Consider the following 19,865-nt stretch of genomic DNA (forward strand, 5'->3'; position numbering starts at 1 on the left):
GAGCCCAATCTGTGATGCTCACATGTGTGTTTTGAACTCTGAAGATCAAGGTCTGGGTTGCAGTGGTACTTGATACCAGCACATGAGGAGTCAGATAGGTGCTGATTTAGAGTTCCTCTTAACTCTGGCTTGCAGGGACTTGCGATCCAAAGATTTGGTTCCTATCTCTACTTTTGTACAATTGCATTCATAAATATATATACAGAGAGAGAAGAAGACTATTGGTAAAAAAATTATAAATGGCAAACAAAAACAGTGTTAAATATTTTTTGTGCGTGAAACAAATGCAATTCTCAAATTGTTCCTTTAAGGAAGCAGTTTTCAAACTGCTTTCAAAAGCAGTAACTAGTAAAGTTCTTTGTTATGGAAAAAAAACCCAAAACCTTGGCATTGTCTTTTTGAATTAAGATTGATAATAACTCAAATTAGATGCAAGTCTGTACTGATACAAATCTTCCTGATCCTTAATCATTAAGAATATTCTTTGCTATCTCAAGTTATGAGATGTTTTAGTTATGTGTATTTAAAAATGATAACTACTTACTAAGCAAAAAGCAATCCTAGGAGGGGTGCAATAACGTTAACTTAAATGCTAATGCAAATCCAAGCAACATAAAGTTTCTCTAGCTTTCCCTGTAAATAAAATGTTGAAAAGCTTACATTTTTCTGCATTGTGGATACATTGCCTCATGCAGTGTCAGTAAATATTTATTTTATTTTAAACTGAATAAAATTTGAAATATGACTCACAGTTTTAGTTGGAGTCCATTTCTTAGGTTTACTGAACATGGGAGAAGAACGAGCATTTATCAGAAACTTGAAAATCCTCCTTGTGGTACAAGCTCTGAGCCTGTTTCTGCAAGCATGTGAACACCGTGTATCCTCTCAGTGCAGTCAGCAGAAGGGGCATATACAGTGTTTGCAATGTCAGACTTAACCAGTAATCCATAGGTGTTCTGTGCATTACTCCTCATGAAGAATGTTGGGGAATGCATTCTGATTTTTAATGTTCAATGCTAGAATGACCAAACTAAAATAATACTCATATGGTAATCTAAACTTTTTGAAAAAGTAGAATTGCATTACTGTATACAGTGGAAAGCTATTTATTGTACCTCTGGGCTTACTCCTCTAAAAATCATAGTGTAAAAAAAAAACTTTGTCAAGCCTGAACTGATGTATATAACTGAAATAATGTAAAGTTATATTTTCATGTTTTTATACTTAACAACATGATGGGACTACATAATGTATGAGTATTTCAATTACAGATAATATTGATTGGATAATACACATCTCAGTTAAAAAGCAGTAATCATAGTTTAATATCCATGTTACAGTACATCAGTATATTGCTATATAAAGTATGTCTGTGTGCATTTAAGTGAAAAGTAGTCAAGAGTGATGAAAGCTGTCCAAGGGTTTTTTTATTCATTTTATATGAAAACTGTTATGGAGCAACCAAAATGTTTATGAACTCAAACTTGTGTAAATTTCAAAATGTCCTTTTACTGTAGCTTTTTGTTTACAGTACAGTATCTTATTTTCTGCTTTGTTAAATGAGTAACAGTACAAAGCTGGACATACACTTTCTAAGACATTAACATTCCCATTTTTTCATGTATACCTATATGACAGAAAATGCTTCTGATTTTATTTTTCAATCTAACACATGATGGCTTTTCTGGAGTGTTGTATAAACTTAAATCATACATAAAAAATCTTCTTTAAAAAAAAAAAGGCAAAAGACCTTTAATGTCTGCTTAGTATTATTGAAATCTTGTTTCTTATTTATTATAAATGTATTTTCCAAAGATGCATAGAGCAAGCCTGTTTGTCCCCATAGACATGAAGTTACCTTGAAGAGTTTTACAAGGAGAATATAAATCTTCCCCCAGATCATCTTGTCACTCAGGGGTAGACTTACTGTAGTTTGCATTATTGCTAAACAAAGTAATGTAACTTTCTTGCCAGCAGTATAATTGTATTTCTGGAATGTTTCTTGATCATGGCTATAATGGTACCTTACAAATTGTCAGCTTGAATCAGTGTTTCGTTACTTCAGCAGATTGTTGATGTGTCCAGAACAGAGAAATAAGTATGGCAAGTATTTATCAGTGTATTGCTACTAAAGATTAACGGCAAGAGTTTTCACTGTATTGGCAAACAAATTGAGGTTGAAGAGGTTTGCAGTGTGAAACATTTAATGTTTTTACTTCAACTTATGATACATTTTATCAGAGTGTGTTTCTAGGCTATCAGCCTTCTCTTTGGCTGATAGATGTAGACAACATCTTCACACAAAGTACCATGCAAAAATATTTGTACTTTAAAATACAAATGCATGATTTTAGCTATCACTTGGTACAGTTAGCTATATGAATACAGGGGTCAGCAGCAAAACAGAATCAACAGCAGCTGTTCTGCATGATACGCCTCGAGGCTACTCAGACCTGTCTCGCAATACCAAAGTTCATTAAATTGTTTTATTTAAGCTGTCATGAGATCATAACAATTCGCTGTCCATCAAGTCCAGATTGTGTTAGGATTAATATTGTATCAAGCGCTTAGAATGAAGTTCAGCAAATAACTTAGCTGTAAACATTTTCCTTTGAACATTTTCCCTACCATTAGTTGTAGATAATAGACTACTGGAGTACTACATGTCATTGTAAGACATAACAGGGAATTGTAATGGCACCAATGTGACAAATTTCATTCAATCTGTGCTCACTATTGATCTTCATGAAATTTCTGATCATATTATTCCTAATACTCTAAACCTTGGGGCTCCTTCAAATATATCAGTGGTAAAATTGCACTGAAATTTTTCTTTTTTTTTATTTTTAATGCTATCTTCATTCTCTCCTGAATAAGTTTGATAAGCACACCTCCAGCTAATATCTGGCAAAATAATAGAATGTAGGAAGTTACGGTACAAAAGTTCTGAGAATTACAAGTCTAACTCACCTGCCACTTTTACATGTCCCAAGGCATTCCCACAGCCCTTAATCATATTATTAGGGGACTTACATGCTCTCTTTCTTTCCTGCCTTCTCTACATGCAGTTAGTTCTAATGCATAACTTTTTGTTTGGTAGGAAGATAGGAAATTATATTACTGTACATAATAATGTAGTTTATAAAAAATTGATTTGGCAATCACTAGTTATGCTTATTCTATCTCATGGATATGTCTCTGTATTAAAGAAACAGTGATGGTAAGGGTAGGAAACATCTCAAGTCATCTGAGTGAAACCCTGAATTCAAATGGCATCATCCACTGCTCTGTTCTTCTGTCAGTCTCCTTTGTACACCTCTTAATGCTAATGAAAATTTGGCTACCTCTGTAGGCAGCTCACTGCTTTACTTACCTCAGTGGTAAGAAAATCCTTTATACCTATAAGAAAAGCAGTTCCACATAATTGTCTAGTGAATGACTTCATAGCATTTGCCCAAAGTTTGTCTTCACAACACACTCAATTCTCACTCAACAGGAAAGGACCATTGCTGCATGCCATACATGTAGATAAAAAGTTCATCCTTCATTTGTCATTATTTTAAACAAATGCTGAGTTTTCAATACTGATCTGTGTTACAGTATTTTCTCCTACTAGTCTTCCATCTGAAGACTGTGATTTGAAGTATGTATCTAAATTAAAATCAGTTTTATTTGTTGTAAAGATCCCAAACCTCATTTTGAAGACGTATATTATAGAACAGGATAGGGCTGCTAAACGTTAGTGCCTAGACTTTCCTTGAAATAGTCTCCAACTAGTTCATATCTAGAGGTGGGGGAAATGCTTGAAAGAAAGAGGTTCCAGTAGATGCCATAAGCTGTGCAGGATCATGCTGCTACCTTTGCATCTTTCCATGCACAGACTGCAAGCAGGTGTGCAAAACTGAGATAGCAGACAGAAAGGTAGCTTTATGTTATTATTCTGTCTTCCCTCAATCATAAAAGCTGAAGAAGCATTCAAAAGAGACATTGGATGTATCTCTGCTAAGGACAGAAAACACACTCACAACTGTGGGATTTTTTTTTCCTTTTAAAAACCCACTGTTAGTGCAGTTTTTAAATAATAATTCTTTATTTTAGTTTATGTTAAATGCTTCTTAGAATTGGAAAATAAAATCTATTTCCAGAATCATTTACTGTTAGCAATGTGTATGCATACTAGCTTCTCAGAAGGGGACAGCCCAGAGTCCTTTTGGTGTGTGCTTCATGTGCTGAAGCATCAAGAGCACTTGGAGACTCTAGTGTGACACCTTTTAACAGAATTTTCAAGTTGCATTGTTACTGCCTGCCTTCAGCACCATGTTCTCTGACTTAAAAGAAAAATTAAAGAGGTCAAGCTGTAGCTTTTTCATTTTATACTATGCTTTACAAATAAGAATAGTCTTTCAGTAGTTGATTTCTTATATGAGTTTCATCATAAATGACAAATACATTTTAAGTTACCTCATGCTCCTAAGTAGTGGAATAAGAAATACTTTTTCTGGTTTTGAACGAGTAGGGTTTTTTTATACTGTTACAACAACTAAGGACACAATAATACAAAGTACATGATTTTGACTCAGGTGCTTACTTTTTGTATTTGTTATTGTTGGTCTTAGTAATTTCACAAAACTGGGGGAAGAATACAAGATACCTGAAGCTGGAATTCATCATTCAGGTTTTCTGCTACTGTGTGTTATAACTAAGCAGAGTTGCTGGTATATGAAAATTAAGACTGCAGATGTTCTGATATATAAGTATATATATACATATATATAGTTATATATATCTATACATAATATACAGAAATGCAATAGTAAAGCTACTGCTGAGTTTGATAAGGCCATACTTAAAAATGATAACCACAGCAATAAGTCATAGTAATGCCAGTAGCTAGAGGAAGGTTCATAAGTAAGTGCCTTACCACCCTCACTTTGGATAAATATGGAATCTTACATTTCTGTAGGACAGTGAGTCCCCATGGGACTCAGCAGTGACTCCCATAAAGCTGGTGTAACTCCTGTGATTGTCTTTGTTCTCAGTGACAGGATTAAGTCCTACAGAACTTGTGAGAAAAATAGACTCTTCCACACTACCTTCAGCCTACATGAAAAGGTCAAATGAGAACTACTGCACATGTCATTGCCTCTCCCTTCAGCAGCAGGGATGGTGGATTTTCAAATTACAGTCTTGCCTGTTTAAAAATCCACATGATCTGAGAGGCTCAGGTTTATTGAAATCTAAAATTACATGACCAAGGATATGCAAAACATTGCTGCTTTTTTTTTTTTTTTTTTAATTTATATTTTCCAAACAAAGACCTCACTTAATGCCTCTGTAATAAAGTACTGGACATCGGCAGGGCTGGATACTACGCTACCTACTTTGAACATCGTGCAATAATGTATACTCCTATGGTGCTGTGGCAGAATTCTGTCCACATTTTGTATTACTTTTTACTGACACAGACAAATAAGATATAGGAACTCACTCTCACAGTGTAGACTTGGCAGATAATTTTCAGGCAATTTCTATTGATTGGTTATATCTTTGGCATCACCATGTTCTCTAAATCTGCTGCTTCTAAATACAAAAATAAAGCATGTGATGTGTCTTTTATAAAGCCATTATCTTCGGTGAGAGCAGGACTAACTTTCTTCATCCTGGTGGCTATTCTTATCTAAAGTGCTTGATATCCACAAAGAATAGTTTTCACTTTTTCTGCACTGTATGCTCTTGCCTATTCTAGGTAAGACTTAAAAATACATAAATATAAGAAATATATTTTTTTAGTGCTATAGATCCACAATTAGATTTGGGAGGTTTAAATCTGTTCAGCTTATAATCTGCTTTCTCTAGATCTTTGTCATTTTATACTTGCAATTTACTTTTTGATCTTTTATCATTGGGGGAGATTTTCGCACATTGTCGAAAAAAGGTAACATTGCATACCCTGCTTGCTGTTTTGAGTTATTCAAAGTCCTTCATTTGATGAGTATGTGCCATGACTCACACCTCTTAAAGATTTCTCTAACAGCAGAGACACTCTTAAAAAGAGTGAAGTAATATGTGTAAGTTGGATCCTGCCTTCCTGAAGCCCAGGGAAGCTGGGGTGTTAGGCCCAAGTTTGAACCTCCAGTTATCTGTGTGTAGTTATCTACCCTGGGATCACTGCACTTGCACTCATGATAGCAAAACTGAATTTTTACCATGGTCATGATGCAAAAACTATTTCTCCACTATGAACATGATGCAAAGGGGATGACTTGTTCCCTGTCCACACTTGGGTGAGAAGCTTATTTCCTTCCCTGAAGTACAGCCATTGATATTCTTCAGATTCAGGATGTAACTTAAGAAAAATTGCATTAATTTAAAATAATAATTTATTGCCTCAGCATACAGGAAACTTGACATTTACCCTCATTTGAAAAAACAAAGCACAGCCACCTTGACTGACTGGACAGCTTTATGGTGATTTTTATCACAGGGCAAAAAGTCACTGTATCTATGAAGTAAGACATCATACATTGTCATAGAAGAAAACATGTAAGCTTCCACATAGATAGGCTCATGCAACTGTAGATACTATTTTTTGGTGAGATTATAGTGTGTGGACAGCCTTTCTCTATGCATGTTGTTATATGCTATGTAAATCAGAGGGTTTTGGCTTGCTGAGTGATTTTTCTGTGGTGTCCAACCTGTATAATAATACATCTATACAAATAACACAATTATGGTTTTTTTTTTCTTTTTAAAAATTATTTCCTTTGACTACTTACACAAACCTAAGTTAAAAGGAATACAAATAATTGAAGTGTGAAGCAAAACTGCTCAGTATGACTCACTTGATCTATGCTATTTTCTTTTTTTGAGGTATCTGTAGGAGAAACAATGTCTTGCTAGAAGCTATAGACAACAAAAGAGTGGGTAAGAGCATGCAACCCAAACTTCAGTCGAGTAGCTGAATCACAATGAGTATAGCCTTTGGCTTTTAACAGTGAGACCAATCCAGCTTCTAGGTATTAGCTATTTTAGGCTCATTTGTGAAATTGTTACAGGCCAGGCTTAATGATTAGCTAAATCCAGGCCCTTCTCTGGCTGCCCACATTAAATCAGTTTGTGGGGTTAAACATCAAATCTGGGCATAAACTAGGATATTTTCTTTCCAAATAAGGAGTTTATGTTTCTTTTCAGCTTTTTTGTTTTGTATGTTAAAGTCAATGTTTCAACACCTGACTTAGAGTAATTATTTTTCTTTACTTTCCTTGCTGCCAGTACTCTTCAATTGGTAAAATGTGTTTACTGAGGGAAAACACGGATTAGTCGAGCCAGTATGTGTTTTAAGACACTGGCTATTTTCTCCTGAAAATAGAGAATGCTTCATGCTATAGCAGAGAAGAAAGTTATGAGGAACTGTTGCAAGAGGACTTAGGTGAGATTTTTTTTTTGTTTTTCAAAAAAGTTTTCTCTTTTTACTTGTTTTCATTACAGCTTTTTGTAAAAAAGAAAATTAGTCATCTCTGTAATCACCCTCTGCTGTTACATGCTCTGATGACATTAGTTGGCATCACTGAAGCTACCTGGATGCATTGGAAAATTCTCCAATGTTCATGTAGATAGATGTTAGAAGTGCCCAGTGTAATTATAGATGTTTTCTGTCTGATTTAATTTTCATGTGCATGTGTTTGTTCATTTTGTACATTTTTGTTTGTGGTGCAGCTAGAGACACAGTGGTCAATGGGGAAAAGAGTAAATATGTTATTTTTTAAAAGAGAAATGTGGAATATGACTCTTGAAAAGAGCATGGAATAGTGTGCATGTGAATTAATGCATGTTCTCCTCCTGCAGAATTCCATCATTATTGCATACCATTTGCAATTTCCAGTATAGGCAGATCTTCCACAATACATGTCCTCATCAAAATCACCCTGCAGAGCTTCGCTCATGTTTAAATCCAGATCCTAAAGAATTAATCATAAATTTAAGTCCTGTAATCAAAGTACCTGAGGAAAACTGATTTTGATAATAGACCTTTTGACACAAAGAAGTGAAACCAGATCATTTAGGATGGTTCTTCTACCTGAACATCAGCATAGTATTATTACTTGATTTTAATGTGAATTTTCATCCATTATTGTCTCCCTGTCTGAAACATCTTGCACACTGTTTTTCTCCCTCTTATCAAGAAAACATCATGGGACATCATGGGTATATTTCTTAAACCCTCTGCAGATAGTTACATTTGTATGTATAGGTACTTGTCTATTTCTCCTCTTAATTCCTCTGAGATCTTTGCAGCTGATAAGATTTAAATCTTCCAGACTTTTTCTGTATGTCTTTGTGCTGGAAACCTGTCTTGTAACCTGTTAACATTCTCTCATCAGCCATTAACAAATGATTAATGATGCTATTCAAATACAACATTTAATTTATATAAAACCTTGAGGCACATACAGCCTCATATTTGTTTATAAATAATTTAATATTTATGGCACTCTAAAGTGAAGACTTAAGTATACAAGTTAGGATGCTGAGGATAAGAGATTATAAATAAATGAAGCTATAGGGGATGAAAATGCAAAACATTGCAGGTGATTTGCATTGATACAGTCATGTACTCTGTTTTGATTTGCACTTCATGCTAAGGCTTTGATCTTCCATTCTAAATTCTCTTAATGAAATATAGGAGTAAGTTAGAAAAATATACTGTGGTTTCTGCCTGATAATACTACTTACTCAAACTAAATGAATTTTTGCTCTAATGGTGATATCTGAGGAAAAGAAAACCTTTCCCCATGAGCATCTCATGCCACTGATTTTATTTAGCATAGAATTACTGCTTCTTGGAATATTTCCTTCGCTTCTCTTTGAAAGGTCGTCCTTCAGAGAGACATGCAGCTGCAAACATAAAATGCTTATTTGCAAGTGCCTGGAACTTGCTGAATCATTCTGTCTTTGCCAAATAAGTATTTTGTGTATGTTTCTAATGTGAACTTGAAGAGGAAGTACATTTTGATAGCGTTTGAGTTCCAAAATCAAGCTATGATACCTAGATGTATGAAAATTAGCTCTTAAATTAGTTTCTTGCCATGGCTTACCTCATAGGCTTCAATGTTGTCTGCAAGATGGGTTGGCCTTTTTGTTGTTTTATGTGTTGGTGATTGTTATAAATGATAGTAAGAACCATAAAATACAAACTTTTCATGTTAAAAAAACCTTTCCCGCTCCATTTGTCTGTGTGCTTGTGTTCAATCAACCGTGTAAAGTGTCTTATTTCAGCTGCATTCATTTGTAGTCAGGTATGTAATTTCCATGCTTATTTGGAGACTTTGTTAAATAAATTATGTAGCGATCACTTAATACGGAGTTCATCTTTTTGTTGTTCCTTCAGTGTGATTCAGACCTCAGACCTGGTTCAGTCATGATTTGTCGATAAAACTTGTGGAGAGTGCACTACCATTCCTCATGGTGGAAGCTGTTTATCCATCTCTTTAACCTAAATTTCATTTTAGGAAAAAAAGTTTAGCTGGCATAAGCAAAAAGGTATTTTACAAACTCCAGAACTGGTGCATCCTACTCCTTGGTAATCTGCATCAGATTCAATCAGCTTGTCTAACCAGATCTCTAATAAAGTATCATTGTATTAAGAATAATATTTTTTTTTATCTGTGGGTTACAATTTCTAGAGCTGCACAAAAGGCTTATTGTTCTTGATTAAAGTGCCAAGATTCTCACTTTTGGTGGGAATGTGCTTCTGCACAAGTAAGCCATATGTGGTAGTGCAGAGCTGGATGACTGTCATGTCTTATGTAAGAGACCTCAATGAACGCAAGTCCTCTTTGAAGTAGAAGATATGCTGGCACAGAGTTCCAGAGATTTCCTGTTTTCACACTAGTTTTAAAGGCAGAAGGATCCACATATGAAAAAAGCACTGCAAGAAGGACTGGGACTGGGCTGTTATGTGGCATAAAGTGCAGATACTTGTGTGTAGGAGTGCGAACAGTGAGCCATTGGAAACTGGAACCTTTCCTGTACCCATCTGTTCTGTTCTTCATTCCACTTTTCTCTGCAGCTTCCACAGAGAAACTAGGGAAGATAATCCCTCATTTTCTTATGCTTGAGAAGCACCCTACTACATCACTTCAGGCATCAGGCATGGCTCATAAAAGCAGATTAGGCTGGTGAAAGCATCCTGAGTAGTTTTCACTATGATCTGTCTTATCTCTTGAATGTGCAGTATGCCTGGTATCTAAATTGAACAGTGAAAATCTCTTATAAACCATTTATCAGATTTTTGCTCTATTCATTTGTGTGGATGAAGGAGATGGCATTACCTAAGGAAATTTTACACTGGAAGGGGAAATCCAAAATAGTTTAAAGATCAGTATTTGTATCAGTTCTGGTTTAATAGACAAATAATGACCCTGACACAAGGAGTGGAAAAGTCCTGGTGAAACTAACGTGATGATGTGAAGTTAAGATGAAAATGAAGATGAAACAGTGAAAGAATTAGATGTGCTTGAGGACTGGAGTTACTGAAATGAGCCTGTTTAGCAAAAAATGAAAGTCACTTTAAGGCACTTAGTAGAAAAATTTAGGACAGCAGCAGATTAAAAGAGGGCCTGTTGTTTTCCTCCCAGTGCCAGCCAATAGTGAATGCCCCATAAAGAGTCAAGATTACACATGCAGTGTATTTTGTTAGGCTGCTTGTGTGGCCTCCGGTGGTTTGTGAGTCAGGGACTTCCTCAGACACGGATAATATCTTTGCTTTTCATATCCTTTCTAGAAATGTGTCTCTTCACTTTAAAGTCATCTAAAGTTTGGCAACCACAATATCCAGTGGTAGAAATTGTTATGATTGAACTAACCATTGTATAATTACCTTTTGGTTTTTTGCCTTAAGCCTGCTACCTGTTAATTTCCTTTGTCTCCTCATTCTTAACAGTATGAAATGTAGTTAGCAATTGCTCATTAATTCCTGCTCTGACCTGAGAGGCTTGTAAGCTGTCATACAAGAGAAAACTCAAAAAATTGAGCTGCTTTTACATAATGAAATGCAAGCTGTATTTATAAACAGCAGTATGTGACTGCTGTTTATAAATACAAGTGGGGGAAGAGCTTTCTCCCGAGAGGGAGAAAAGCTGCTTACTTTTAAAAAACAATGCTGGCACCAGAACAAATAGAGAAAATTGTGAACATTTCTAATTTCAGAGCAGCAGATCCTCTTGGCAGTCAGGTCAAAGGTATATAGCCTGCAAAGACAATGCAGTGGCCAGCATGGTTAAGGAACAGCCACTTTTACAGTAAATAACCTCTCAGAGGAATACTGGTTACTCATTTACAGAAGATACCTCAAACAAGGGTTCAGGATATCAGATGCATGTCTTTGGATCACCCTGCTAGCAAAATCATGAAAATGCATTTTTGTGTGTGAAAGCTGGTGACCGGGATTCAGCAGCTTGGAAAGTCTCTTTCTACTCATACATGGTCTGGCTGCAGAGATGATCTTGTTCAGATTCTCAGTCCTGTGTGCTCTTTTGTATTTGTCCTTTTGCAAAAAGTCAAGAATGTACTGTGCCCTTTTATCACCTTGATGGTAAGAAGTGATGTAAGTTAAACAAACAAAAGCTCCCAAAATAATTAAACAAAACCTCAAAACTCAAAATCCCTCCAAAACTTTAAATACTTGCTTTGAATACAGCATACCTTGGTTTCATCCCTTCTGTGTGGCAAAGAAGTTAGTGGAAAATCCCTTTTCCATTCTGCAGGTGAAACTATCATCGCTAGTGCTGGTGGATATTCTAACAGTCACTTGATACGATTGATGTATGAGTTTTGGTGACTTGCACCGAAGCCAGAACCATTCCTGTTCCAGTGGCCCTAATCATAGGACAAAAAACTCTCATGCTGTCAGCAAAACTAGAACTGGAACCCAAGTCTGCCTTTCTCCGACAGAGAGTTGGAGCACAGGAATTGGAGCAGCTGCATTAGGGGCAAATACCCTGTCAGCTTCAGTTATTCTCTGTTTTGCTCTGAGGCTTCGTCCTTCCATTGCCCAGCCACATACATATTTGTGTGTTTCTGGTTTATGCTGGAACATGCCAGAGATCTTTCTCTCAGAGAAAACACATGTATTGCTCAAAAGGTAGCTTGGATCCAGAATTTGTTCCTGACAGGCAGTATAGATGCAGTATGACTGCATTTTGCTGGGTGTGTCTATTTAGGCTGCTCTGAAAGATGATGGCCCTGAAGAGTTCAAATGTGACTTAGGCCTTGATTTCTAACACAGGCTGCCATGATGGGATAGTTGTAGACCAATGTGCTAGAGTTATGCAGAAGGCCTAATCTGACATTATTCCCCCAGGGCGGGAATAATGTCCTTCTGTCTACATACAGGGGAAAAAACTATGCTAGCAACTAGACTTGGTGATGATAATCTAAGAAGGATACTTGGACTCACACTGAAAAAATGTGAACACCTCTAAAAGCATGATTACAGGCTGAGATTCAAGCTGGACATTTGAAGCTCAGGTTAATTCGTATTTACATGCTTTGTGCTATGTCCAATGCCAGATGTTGAAGTTCACAGTACAAGATGCTTAGAGAACCTGGGCAACAACTAGGAATGGGTGGTAGCTGAATACTGAAAAGTGGTGAGGCTTTAAGACTTACATGTAGGCACCTTTTCACATATCTAGCTGAGAGATTCTCTTGGAAATTCTTTACAATTGCCTTAAGTTGGTTGGTTAAGTTACAAATGGAGTATGAGTAACCTCTGTATTGGTACTGATGTCTGTAAGGATAACCTCAATAGGGTGTTACAATCTGGCTTTTTTATTCTTTCCAAAGTATGCACTTGAGGTGCTGAAGTATAAAACTTGCAGAATTAGGAAGAAGTCTGAAGGAAATTATCTTAAATAGAGTATCCTGTGCCAAGATGTGAGCTGTCACTGCAGGCATTTTTAAGGTTTCTGAACTTTCATTTCTGATTATTATTTTTTTTTAATAGAAAAAAGAGGGGAAATGTGTAAAAATCCAAAGCTGCTCGACCTTGATTACTGGTATTTTATGCTAAATACAGTTATTCCTGCCAAAAACATTAAGCTGTCAAAGAGAAACTTAGATGTCTCATTATACTATTGCCAAGAAAGACATTTTTGAAAGCTCTACAAGACAGACCCAGAGGCTCTTGCTGCCAATCTGTTGTAGTATTTGTTGCAGAATGAGCAGAATCAGTGTTTCTTTGAAGAAAAGGTGCTTCAGGCTTCTCTGGACGTGCACTGAATAGATTTTAACAATCTTGTTTATTTACATAACAGCTATGAGGATCTTTGCTTTGCTTTTATGGTGCAGGGTGTACCAGATTTTAAATGAACTAACAAAATTCAGTGCATGTGTTTGCCTCTAAAATCACACATAAGAAAAATTCCAAAACAGTGCTAGTAATGCATGAAGTGAAAAATGAGGACCTGAAATCCCACAGTGATGGAAGAGGATGCACAAGCTTTTCTAGAGGAATAAGCTAGTTATTTCAGATTTAGTAGTCATCTCCAGCCTAAGGACACCTTTAGTGAGAGGTATAAAATTATATTGAATATGTCGGCAAAAAGTATGCCCAGTGCATATGTTTCATTTTGTTGAAACATTTGTAGAAATAGACCTGTGAATTCTTCAGATCACTGGCATTTAGCAACTTGATATGAATTTTCTAAGTTGCTCTGCTATTGAACTATTAATCAGTCAAGAATGGGAGACAGGAAAAAAGCTTCTAATGTGAGAGAATCTACTCAGCCAACAGAAATGCGCTTACTATTTCTGGAGTCAGGAAAAAAAACACAAAACACAAATAAACAAAAAAACCCAAACCCCAAACCAAAACAAACAAGCAAACAAACAAAACCCCAAACCAAACCCAAAAAAAAAACACCACCAAAGCACAAACAAAACCCCACACCAAACAAACAAACAAAACCCCCAACAAATAACAACAACACAACCTAGCGGGAAATACAGTGCTTGATGAGATCAAAACTCATCCCATCCACATTTCCTGAAGTAGCTTACAAACCACACTTTTAAAGAGAAGTTAGGTTTGGCACTGATCTTGAAGTCTGAAGGCAGAAAGAAACTGTCCTCTACAATTGTACTAAAAGGTGCATTTCCAAGTCCAGAAGGGTCATAGATCTCAGGGAATAAGAAACTTTTTTTTGCTTACTCTTGACCTGCACACCAGAAAACCATATTTGTAGATTTCCATTTTGAGCTGACTCAGCATATTGCATACAGAAGCATCCAGTTTTGACCAAAAGAGCACTCAGAAGCAGGAAGCTTAGCACAGTCCTTTGTAATCTACTTTAGCAGCTTGGTAACTTCTTTTAAAAAACATAATCTCAAAAAAAGTGTAATGTAATACTTGAGCACTCATGCTTTTATCTCTTAGAGAGCCTGAGTTGGCTAGATTGAAAATTCTGCTGCTATGAGATATTTTCCTTTCATATAGGACAAATGGATCATGACAATTGCTTCTTAAACTTCAAGAGCATTAGTTTTTCAGTGGACAAAACAAAGTCATTTTTGAGGTCAGTCTTGCACTTCTAATTAGTATTGTCTCCAATTTGTAATTGTGGTTGGCAAAACTGAGCTAGATTTTGACGCAGATAATGCCAGTTCTCTGTTCAGTATTAATAACAACCACCTCATTTCTTGGATCTTTAGGAGTTTGTGTTCAGGTGATGAAACTGCAATGAATAAAATGAATACATGTGGGATACTTCATATTTGTTCGTATTTTTATATATGGAGGTTGTGAGAGAAGCAAAGAGATCTTTGTGTCCTCCATTTCTCCATCTCTTTCCAAGAGTCTGCTGAAGACAGGGAGGTTGCACCAGTATGGTAATTCCATGTTCTCATCTGCCATTTAGAGATAGTGTCTTTAGTGGTCCTTGTGCATTTGGACTCTGTGAAAAAGATGACCAATGAGTGCACAGCCCGAAGGCATAGTTATTTTTATGAACCCTTATTACACACCATTAGAGTAAACTCCAGAAGGAATACTTTATAACATGGGAAGGACCCTGCAGGAGCTACACGTACCAAGAAGATCATTGTGAAGGAATGATTTGAATAATTAATTAAGATATAGCAAATGGATAGTAAAAAAAAAAATTAATAACTTTTTATTATGAAAAAATTGCAAAAACCTATCCAATAGGTTTGATGTACGGTTAGGATATATATTTACAGTGGGAATGTATTGTATTTAGGCAGACATAACAATTTTTAACAATATTCTGCAAATTGGTAGGAATAACAAGGAAAGAGAGAATCCCCGGGAGCGAAATGGCCCTCAGCTACAGTGGGGGAGACTCGACAAGGAGCATTAAGCCAAAGAGGCGATGAATTAATTACTCACAGCTCATTCCACCCAAGTGGGGAGTGCTGCTGCTGTGTATTAGCTGTTGAGGCTTTTGGGGTGCTCTTGTGCACCAGGCTCAGCTGGTTGCTGGCAGGAAGGCCACGCGGTCTCGGGGCTGGTCTGGCTTTCGCAGGATGCGGGCTGTACAATGCTATTACTGTGACAGGCACTTGCATCTTCCTGGGTAAACCAAGGCATGGCAAAATCCTAGTTGCAAGGAGAAGCAAGGCTTGGCTCCAGCTCCAAGGCTTTTCTAGCTTGCAATGGGTAGGCTTGTGGCTTTATCCCAGGCTCTGCACTGGGCAACTCGAGGAGAGACAACTTTGAGGCAGTTTCAAGCAAGGCAAGGTCTAAGGCAAAGCTGGTTCAAGCCAGGCAAGGTAACTAGAAATCGGCCTGTATATGTATCTTGCCTGAGATTCAATTGGGCCGGTAGGGCAACTGAAGCCAGCAAACTGTTAATCAAGAGGGGACTGGACATGGCACTTGGTGCCATGGTTTAGTCGTAAGGTCTGTGGTGACAGGTTGGACTTGATGATCTTTGAGGTCTCTTCCAGCCTTGGTGATTCTGTGAATGAAAAGGGGTTCTGCCAGGCTGTGGCCATAAAAGGCAGAACCATAGGCCTGGTTGGAGAGCAGTGGCCAGTACACATGCTCTTACCCCAGAAGTAGACTTGTTTATCCAGACATTCAGGGGCCTCTCTTTTGTTCCTTTTCCTGCATTATCTCAATTTCTGCAGGCAGTTGCGGGGGGAAAGGGGGACCATGTCTAGACACAGCAGGATTTGTCTGGGTTTGTGCTGGGGCTCGTTTGGCCCTACCATGACAATCAGCAATAAAAAGTGGGAAATAGTATGGAAGTGTAGGAATTTCTGACCATGAGCGAGTCTAATTCCTATGCCAGTTTTCCTCATTAACTTTTTTTCCCCACTATGTAGTGCTTGCAACATCCACAAGACAACCTGTCTGCTTACTGTAGTGTCTGGAACTGTGAGGGAGGATAATTTGGGTGTGATTCTTAAGGTAATACACCTTTCCATGCAGCTCTGATTGTGGGATTCTTAGGATGACAATCTACTGGAATGTTAGGTGAGTCCTACCTGCCCTGTCCAATTTGCATTTCCTCTTTGATAGCTCAGACCTGACATCACAGAATTGGGATGTTACAATGACTTCTGTTAGTAACAAATAACTTTCAATAGGCAATGTTTCAAAACAAGCAGTCCTTAAAACACCTTAGTTCATTTGCTTGCAAAGGATGTCACCTCAGCCCTTATTTAAAAATTGTTTCTAAATCCTTTCTGCAATATTATGAAGAAAACTGTATCTGTCAGAAATGTGAATGCCAAAGAACAAGAGGAGTTGTGTTATCCTTGAGAATTTATTTTGGGACAGTAAAACTGGTAGCTCTTTATAGATGTACTGTACGTGTGACAGTTATCAAAACCAGTGAAGTTTATTTTAATATTGTGGACTCACATTGGGCAGATGAAGCTGAGATCCTTTGTTAGCTTAATATCAGCCAGCTAAATTCTACTAACCAGCCAGCTGCACATCTCTTAGAAGCATTCTAATTCATGTACTGTAATTAGGCTTGAATACAAAATATTGATGTAGTAGTAATTACATTTGTGTGAGCATTAAGATAATGTTTCCGGAAATCAGCCTACATTCAGCATGAGGTTCCAGATAATGAAATGTTCACTCTATTGCTGTGTAGAAGAGCTTTGAAATAAAACTTAATCTATACTCTAATATAAATTTATTTTGATCCTGTCCTCTGACTCGTTTGGCTTGAGACACTCTGCCAAAATTGAAATATGTTCCAGTGGTCAATCATAGCTGATAAGGATACACTATAATTTTTAATGTGATTTGAGATCATCCCAGAAAAGGATGTGTGAGACCTTTAAAAAATAAGGCAGCATTAAAAGAGCACTGATATATGACCATAAGTCTTGTTAGTTGTAGAGCTGCAAATGATCTTTCAGCTAAGCAGATTTGTTACTACTCTGTTAGCGTTAAAAATTACACAATCAACACACACACACTGTGAGAGCAGGACATCATGTGGCTCCTGGATAACAACTTGCTTTCCTATTTCACTGTTCTTTTTAGAATTTGACATCTCAAGACTCAAGATGTGCACAAATACACATTTTATATGTTTACATTTATACATACTAAGAGGCAGACTTGTTTATCACAGCTACAAGTTTATGCAAGTAACACAGTCTGTGCATACAGGAATATTTAGTCATAAATTGCTTTTCATCTACAAGGCTGGTTGATAAAGTATCTTTCAAAGATATGGTGCTGAAAAACGAGGAACCAGTCAGAAAACAGCAGATGTCCAGTTTGGATAGGATGGTTTAGTTAAGGATCATTATGGCAATCAAGTCATTCAAAACCAAAATAGTACAGTTATATCGGACCTTCAAGAGGAATACTTGCATTACCAGACCAAGTGGTCTGCATGCAAAATCTGAAGCACAAGACAGTTTGTTTGACTCCACCTGAGCTTTGTAAAATATAGTGGCTGCTGATTCTCCAACTCCCCATACCCCTTCACACAGGAAAACAGCCACAGAGGAGCAACTGACAGTGAAAATCCTCATCTGGCTCAACTCTGACACAAATTAGGACAACTGGAGAAATTAACCAAATGCTTTCACAGGAGGAAAAAGATTGCTGTAGTTGGCAGACTTGAGCTGGCTTGCCCACTCCCCATAACAAGCTTCATTTTGATGGCTGTCTATTAGCATAATGATTAATATTTGAAACATCAGGTGAAATATTCCTTTAAAATAAGAACTATAGCTACATACACAATTTTTTAATTACCTTGAAATATAGAAGATAGTTTTTAATGAAATAAATATTAACTGTGCTAAGTTTATTTCCAGAAATATGGAACAGCACTTAGTTAGACAAATCATATATTCAAATAAATATCTCCTTGGAGATTCATTGTCAGTATATGTTCAAAACCAGTAATGTGGGTAATTTACTGGAACAGATAACTTCACTGCAATAGGAAATACGTATTTTAAAGAAGCCTCCACACTCAAAAAGGTTCAAATAGCCCTAGTGAGTAATACATTTATTGCTCTACATTATGTCTCAGTGTGAACCTTTGCCTTATGATGAATTTCACCTTAGATCCTTCTGAACAGCACCAATAAAGAAGATAGATTAAACTTTCTAAAATTTCATTTGAGAAACCCCAAGAGCCCATTTTCATGCATATCTTTCTGTGCCACATTATGCTCTCACTGTCTTCCTTTTGCCTTGATAACCACACAGTACAAAGAAAACTGTCACTCTGATTTCTTCCCAATGATACCTAATTAATTCATTTAAAGTAAAGCCTTGACTGGAGTAACCTTTGTAATGAATGGAATGGAATGGAATGGAATGGAATGGAATAGAATAGAATAGAAGTAACTAGGTTGGAAAAGACCTTTGAGATCATCGAGTCCAACCTATCATCCAACACTATCTAACTAACTAAAGCATGGCACCAAGCGCCCCATCCATTCTCTTCCTAAATACCTCCAGTGATGCTGACTCCACCACCTTCTTGGGCACCCTTATAAAGGAGAATGTGTAAAGAGTTGCTAACTATTCTTCTCATCACTAACCCCAGAACTAGTGATGGGGAAGTCTACTTTGGGATTATGTTCTATGGCAGTGCAGAGCCTGGGGAGGCAGTTTTCCAGAGGAGGTGCAAAGTGGATGCTATTCATCTACAAACAGAAGGACATTTGGACAATTTCTCATCTGTTTTTATGTGAGTGTTCATGTATGGCCATGTTTGAGAGACGTATTTTTTTCTGAGGAAGAGAGTGAGGAAGTCCTTGTGGATGTGGATGGTCCATCATCTTTAGCATCAGACTGACTGCTTTTCTCTGAACTAAGCACCATGAGCTGAATTGCTTGCTCACTTCCATTACATCTTGTTTGTGCTCTCTACCTTCTTTTGAACAGGCTATTCAGAAAATGAGAAAGGAAGAGGGGAAAATAAATATGTTTCAAGAGAAAGATTATATCGCTTGAAAGTGGCCAAAGGAAACACTCAAAAAATACAATTTACTCTATCACCTGCTTTTCAGACAAATCTCAAAACATACTGAGGCTTCATACTATTCTTCACACTATTACAGCAACAGCATTGCAGTGTAAGAACAGGTAAATTACAGTGGAAGAGAAAAACAAGATAGGTGTTAAAATCCCTAGCAGGAGATTGTCTGACACATATTTCTAGCTGGGAAGAATAAATGAAATATCCTTCCCAGAGTATCGGTGGCACAAATACAGAGGGAAACATCAGTTAAAATCAGGTTTGGGAATGTGAGCATCCCACAGGTGCAGTCCTTTGGTGTGCTGAACATATCTGCAGTTGGCCAAGGTCTCATTACACTATTAGAAAGAGAGGGAGATCTTTCCCTTG

At 37.0% G+C, this 19,865-nt stretch overlaps 1 protein-coding gene across 3 annotated transcripts in view; it reads left to right on the forward strand.

The window, feature by feature from the left end:
• GRIA2 (glutamate ionotropic receptor AMPA type subunit 2) overlaps nt 1-2,428 on the forward strand; it is an 88,116-nt gene extending 85,688 nt beyond the window's left edge. The window contains exon 16 of one of the 3 annotated variants that reach the window (XM_009898557.2): nt 1-2,422. This exon is cut by the window's left edge and continues 1,060 nt beyond it. The gene's annotated coding sequence lies outside the window, so the exon portion shown is untranslated. The other 2 variants (XM_009898542.2, XM_009898549.2) reach the window with 2 other exon arrangements.
• Nucleotides 2,429-19,865: the final 17,437 nt, after the last annotated feature.

The sequence above is a fragment of the Dryobates pubescens genome, chromosome 1 (genome assembly GCF_014839835.1).
Source record: "Dryobates pubescens isolate bDryPub1 chromosome 1, bDryPub1.pri, whole genome shotgun sequence".
NCBI lineage: Eukaryota > Metazoa > Chordata > Aves > Piciformes > Picidae > Dryobates > Dryobates pubescens.